Source organism: Tupaia chinensis, unplaced genomic scaffold (assembly GCF_000334495.1).
Source record: "Tupaia chinensis unplaced genomic scaffold, TupChi_1.0 Scaffold139935_1, whole genome shotgun sequence".
Taxonomy (NCBI): Eukaryota; Metazoa; Chordata; class Mammalia; order Scandentia; family Tupaiidae; genus Tupaia; species Tupaia belangeri.
In genome coordinates this window covers 1,850,892-1,857,912 of record NW_006199814.1, presented here as the reverse complement: position 1 = coordinate 1,857,912, position 7,021 = coordinate 1,850,892, and the positions used below count along the sequence as shown (strand labels likewise).

At 36.1% G+C, this 7,021-nt stretch overlaps 1 protein-coding gene across 1 annotated transcript in view; it reads left to right on the top strand.

Annotated features, from left to right (window-relative positions):
- Positions 1–6,534: 6,534 nt before the first annotated feature.
- TES (testin LIM domain protein) overlaps positions 6,535–7,021 on the top strand; it is a 26,971-nt gene continuing 26,484 nt past the window's right edge. The window contains exon 1 of the mRNA XM_006162382.3: positions 6,535–6,613. The gene's annotated coding sequence lies outside the window, so the exon portion shown is untranslated. The remainder of the gene's footprint in view (positions 6,614–7,021) is intronic.

Genomic DNA, 7,021 nt, shown 5'->3' with positions numbered 1-7,021 from the left:
CTAAAATGATGCTTATGTACCTTCTTTAGTGGGGCTGTTCTTGTAATACAGTCTAAATATAGAACAGAAATTATGATACTCTTTTTCTCAAATAGTTCTCTTTATAGATAGCCAAAAGATGGGCCAAAAATTACTTAAGGCTCTTAAGTTTACACACTATATCAATATAATTCAATTTTTCCAGAGTAAGGAAGGAATGGTTTGAAAAGGATAGGCAATAAGTAAATAAAGATAAGGAGCCGACAGTAAGGTCTTGCACCTCCCACCTCCTTGGCAGTTTCCACACCCCTATTTGTGCTGTAAGATTTTGCTTTTGGGGCTTCCACCCCACTCCTACCCCCATTGTCTGTGCCTTCTCTTCACTGGGCTTTACTTTCCAAGTTCCTTTAGATTCTCCTGCTCCTCTGGGCAGCCTTCTCTGGTGGCTCTCAGCCAGTGATACAAGCTTTCCACTTCATTGTCCAGTCTGTGAAAATGCATTGGCACTATCTCTTCTTTTGCTGCATGTGCTCCACTTAGATAGTTAGGTAATTAATGGCAATTACTCAGTTGTACAGTCACCCTCCTTATGCTCTCACCAGTGTGCCCTAATAGGATACTCCTGAAGAAATTAGGAGGCATGGCCAGAATGATGGCGGTATTCAAGTTCTGGGGTGCAGTCTTTAATAAAGACTTCTCAATGTGCACTCTTTAGAGCCATCTGTGGAGGTAGTGACACAAGACCAAACTAGGAATGTTTGCCATGATCCAGATTCTTTAAAGGAGTTCCTACAGATGCCTTTTGGAATCAGGTTTTTAAAATCCCTTTTATAGCTAGTAAATAGGCTTTGAGGGCTGTGTGTAAGCACGTGTCACTGTGGAACCAGAGCTCAGCCACTCCTAATTAAGAAGCGATTTCAGCAGCACTCATACATTGCCTGTTAATTGTGACATTTTTATACCCTGCGTTGACATTCTCAGAGTAACAGGTCCAGAAAGCCCTTTCTGAGTAAATTATTCAGGAGAGGTATTCTGTTGGTGAACATTCCAAACAACTTCCTTTTTCCAACAGTATAAAAATAATTTGATGATAGTTTGGAAAATGTCATAAGGACCTAGTCTAAACTGAAAAGAGAGAATTCATCTCTGTATTCATTTGCTTACCTAAAATAAGTGCAGACATTTAAAAAAAAAGAAAAAGCCCCAGTTATCTTGCTTCTAATAACATTATGAGGATACTGGATTTTGAATTGTTTAAGTAATCCTGGGGAGATAGTAACTGCTGACTGGAAAGTACTTCCTAATTGAAAACAGGTTATTTGCACCCTGATACCACAAAGAAGTACTGTGTTTGTTTTCTTTTACTTAGTTCCATCTCCAGAGGGATTTACATTAATAGAATAAAGTTTATATAATTTTTTTTCCATTTTTATTTGTGTGTGTGTGTGTGTGTGCGTGTGTGTGTGTGTGTGTGCGTGTGTGTGTGTGTGTGTGCGTGTGTGTGTGTGTGTGTGCGTGTGTGTGTGTGTGTGTGTATGTATATGTGTTCCTTAATGGGAGACTATAGCATGTTATAAAAATTGTGAAGAAGTTCCCTTAAATATATTTCCCTTAAATATATTTACTTGCTAATCAAGCGGTATATTTACATAGTATTTTGTAATCTGGTTTGTGATTGTGTTTTATAACACAAATGTGTGTGCATATATGTATGTGCATACACAATTTGTATATAAGCATATGCTAAGAAAGAGAATGAAATTTAGAGTCTAAAAATCATGTTCTGTCTGGTGTTCTGGAATTGTTTTTTTCTTAGTCCTTACTGAGAGGACAACTACCAAATTGGGAGGAATGAGTATAAGAACAGATTTCTTTTATAGTATGCTTACTTGAGTGAAGAGAGACTTAAATGTTTGAAATAGAAGAAAATAAAGGCAAGGAGATAGATAAGCACCTCATACCCACAGCCCCTCTGTTTGTAGTACATCTCATCACAAATTACCTCTATTCTTTGGATTTAAAATCCAAACAAAAAGAAGACATAGTAGGTACCTTTTAAGATGGTTCTCATTGATTCCAACCTACTGCTAGTACTCATACGCTTACGAATTCCTCTCCCCCTCAGTAAGGGCTAATTCTGGTCATTTGGTGCCAATGAATGAAATATAGTAGAAGTGGTTGGTGTTGCTTCCATGGTTAAGACTACAGCTTATGTCTTGTATGTTCTCATTCTCTGGAATCGCTTGCTCTGAAGAAGACCAGCTGCCATGTTGTGAGGCACCCATATGGACAGGCTGATGTGAGAAAGCTTAGAAGTGGGTCCCTATTCCCAGATGAGCCTTGAGATAACTGCAGCCCTTACTGACCCCTGATTATAAACTTGTAAGAGACCTGAGCCAGCTTGTCTAAATAAGCCACTTCCTAATTTCTGACCCACAGACACTATAAGTATTTCTTATTTTCAGTCCCTAAGTTTTGGTATGGTTTCTAACTGTTACAGAAGTTTTTCATTGTTCATCTGAAAATTTATTGATTATTTTTTTTAATGAAAAGAGTAATACTTCAATTTTTTCTCATTATATGGCCCTGATCACCACATATAATAGAGGCTCTTCTGTATGATATAGCATATAGTACCAGTAATAAGTATCATTGCTTTAAATAATAATCTTTCAACCTCAAGATATAATTTTCCATATATCTTTGTTTCTCATTTTTTTAGAAAAAAATTTCTCTTGTTATAACCAAAAGAGACCAATTATTTTGTATCAGGACGCTGGAGATTTTCCTTAACTTACACTCTACTCTTTTGAGGTCCTCTGTGTACAACTTAATCATGTCAGGTCTCTGTTAGTACAGCCAGTGTGCAGACATTCAAGTTCCAAATAATCAGTTTTAGGATTGTCTAGGAAGGAAGAGCTTTCAGATTGTGAAAAATAGGCAGTCTTTTAGATAAAAATCTGTTGTTCTAGAGAAATTACAGATGAAGACTATTGCTCTTTTTTACTTATTTTTAAATCTCACTATGGAGAACAAAATGGTGGCCTTCTAGTTAAGAGCCCAAGATTTGAAGTAAAAAATACTAAGATTCAAATCTCAGTTCTGCCACTTGCTAGGGGGGCAATCTTAGAATTACATTACTACATATGCAAGTTTTAATTTTCTTATTTCTGTAATAAGGATGGAAATATTTTTCTCATAGGTTATTGTGATAATTAAATGACATGAAGTATGTGCTGCAGCAGGCAAGTAGGAACATCTCAACAGTGGGTGAGGTATTTTTACCACCACTTTGATCATTATAATCGTCAATACTCAGTTTTTAAAAAAGTGTAATTAGAAATGCATCAACTAGCCAACCAGAACTAAAATTTATTGTTGTTTTCTATTTAAGCAGCAAGATCTACTTCTGCTTTTCTTCAGATACATTATCATATATGCTGAGGTTATGAAGATGTCTCAGGTAATCTGCTACAGTTACCTGCTTCCTCTACAGTACCAAGTGGAAATTTGCCTTGGTGACAGTCCCTCTGTCACTAATCTAATACTGGTATTGCCTTAAGTAACACATGGACAAATTGGGAAGGACTCATCTACTTTAATTTTGTTAAAATTCCAGGAAAATCAACCTCCCAAATAGAATCTCTTTTAAGAATTATTTAATTTAACTTTATTTATTTATTTATTTATTTTGATTTGACCAGAGAGAGACAGAACAAGAGAAAGTGAAAGAGAAAGAGAGAGAGAATGGGAAAGTCAGAAAGCAAGCCATCCAGTCCAGGACTCAAACCAAAGTCAGCCATGTGGGAGTCTAGTGCCCTTAACCACCATGCCTTCTATTTGTTATAATAAATAGAATTTATTGAAAAATATTTAAGTTAAATGGTCACCTGTTTTCTTTCTCAGCAGAACAATTTTTGTGATTATTTACTACTATGTATGAACTAAAAACTTTCAGACCATTAGCTCACAGAAGCTCTCATGATACAGATGCATGTAGTCTTCTGACTTTATATTTCCTGCACTGAGAAGTTGAAGGGATGTGGAAATGAATCCTAAGGTCTTCAGAAAAGAGTTTTACCCCAGATTGCCTCTGGATATGCAATGTATACAACTGAAGACTCTTAATTGATTATTCAATTTTAAAATCTGAGAGTTTAATCTAAATGTTTCATTTGGGGTGGGAACATCATAGATTATACCAGGTTTCTAAACGAGCTATGTGCATGAGGGGAAGTATTTAGAAATATAGTTGCTTTATTCAGAATATTTCTTTGCATGAACAATATCTAAAATGTTTAAGAGTGTATTTTGAATATATGTGTATGAAGGACTTCAAAATTTCATGGATGACATTAAAGTACAGATTTCGATGAAAAAATATTTTGAAGTACATACAATTTTTTTCATAATTCACATTTCCACAAACTTTTGAAGACCCATCATATTTATATACACATATATACATACAAGTGTGTGTGGATGAAATACACATGCATTCCCACACATGAACACACGCATACACACACACACACACACACAATAAATATGTATATTTATGTAATCTACCTTGGCCAACCTCATTCCAAGATGATTAAAGAAGTCTTTAGTAACACTTGCTTGTTCAGTAACCACATACGGTTCTTCACTCCAGAGGGAAATTTGGTTATGAAAACAGCATGAATCAGATGATCTCACCCGGAATACTGCATAATCTCTTCCAGACCCAAATTGTCGCCAAATCAATTCAGAGCATGTTTGAAATGCCAGATGTTTCATAACCTTTTTTCCATTTACTTTAAAGTATCTGATATACAATACCGTTTTCTAGGTCAGAAGGGTCGCCTGAAATGTTGCCAACCTATTTGGTGGCTTGAAACTATGAATATGAAGAAATTGATTCCATTCTCACTTCTGACTCTAAAATAAGCAGAGAATAAGGAGTTGTTTGGAGGTACAGATCATGGGAATATAAATTCAGTTCCTGGAGCCTATAGTTAAAGATATTTAAAAAGTCCTATTTGTTTATGACAAGTGCTTCAAGTTAAATATTATGGAGTCATCCACCCCCTCCCTCCTCGGACCTGAATAGGTAGTCCTAAAGCCTGACTATAATTTCTCCAAATATGGTTAATCTAAAGGATTTGTTTTCTGGGACACTGAAGAAGAAAAATTAACCTGTCATATCCTTGTATTGATGCCAGCTGGGACACGTTACTAAAATTATATGAAATAGACCGCTTTGGGACCGTGTGCTTATGAAAAACATGCCTTTAGGCACGAAGTGTTGACTCTGCAGGGAATACCAAATCACGTTTGCTGTTGAAATCATTACAGTTTGCAAACCAAGTTTTATTCTTCACAATTTAAAACTTTTGTTTCTTATGTATGCTTTGTGGACTACTCCTCCAAACCAAGTTTCAAATGATTTTGACTTATGAGCCGCTACTAAATTTGCCTTCTCCAGTAATTATTTTCTACTTAGTGATTAGACTTTGAGCAGATGACTATACTGAGTGACAACTATACTCTAAGATAAAGTTAATCAGCTATGTGATTTACAATCAATTTTAGAATTAAAAATTATGTGGGAGTCTATCTAGTTCAATTTCTTCACTGTTGATGAAGCCCAGAGAAGAAAAATAACTTTCGATTTGCTTACTCTGCAGTGGCGTTGTGGAACCAGATCACAGTTTTCTTAATTCTGTTCTAGTGATCTTTCTACATTTACAGTTCTCTGTTAGTCCTCTGTTAGATTAAACAGTGTAATTGAGCATTTCATTAATACCCAGTATAGCTCATTCTCACCACATAGGTATTATATACAAACACTCCCACCTTGGCTTTTATATTAGGCCAATGAGCTGGATTTCACTTTATCAACAGACAGTTTGCCTTGGCTGAAGAGGAGGTAGCACCTTCTAGGTTTCATTTCCCCTCCTCTATCCTCTCCCACATACGCCAGAGCATCATGGCACTCTGGATGTCATCAATTAACACCTTCCTCTTTCTTATTACTATCTACTTAGAATTTTCAATCTTAAACTAATCTATAAGATTTGGATGTCCAAGCATAATAGCCTTGGTTCATGAGGAAAAGAAAAGAACGCTAACTAGCATGTGTGGTCTGTGCTTAGAGTAAAGCGAAGGCAAGCGCTCCCATGAGGATTCTGGATCTTGGACCCAGGGATCATGAACACAGAGTGAAGGACGAAGACAAAGTAGCAGAAGAAGGTTCCAGGTCCTTGAACTGAAACTGAGAAGAGTTGGGGGAACCCCCGTTCCTGTGACACCCTGCTCCCAGATGTCTGGAAATAGGCCTTGAGAAACTGCCTGTGGCATTTCTGGCTTCAAAACTCATTTTACTGCAGTGTAGAATTAGTATGTTTTCCAGTATCTGATATGTGGGGTCTTTAGTAAGTTAACAGAAAATGCATATTATGAGACAGTTACTCATGGATTTCAAATTTCTTTGTGCCCAAATAAACTTGTGCTTTAGTTAATTTTTCTGTGAGTTTTTACAAGTTCCCTCACATATGTTTGCCTCGTGAAGGGAAAAATAACAGATGACTAGTTGCTGCAGTTAGTGGGATGACCGCAGAAGCAGAAGAAAAGTTGCTTCACACCAATAAAGGTATGACTGCTACTGTGCAATTTTACAGTATAATTCATATTGAACAACTATTCTAGATTATAATTCAGCCTAGAACTAGGCATATTCACTAAACGGGAACACTAGAGTTTGAACATTTGTCTTCTTTCTTTGAATGGTTATGCTTTTTATCTAATAAGAGATTGATAAGGAAAATAAGAATATATAATATGGTATAAGTTAGAGATTTTTCAGTGCTGGGTTTCAGTAGCTATACACTGGTAGTGATAAAATAATTTCTCTTTAAAATTTCTGTAGGAAAAAAAATGTTCATTGCCAGTCTGAAACTCTTCATTGCTTTAGCTGCTAACTGATTTTGAAATGTAGCTGTCTTTCTGTTTTGTGTGTTTGTTTTGAATAGTTCTTCGGTTGAGTTATAGGAGGAAAGAG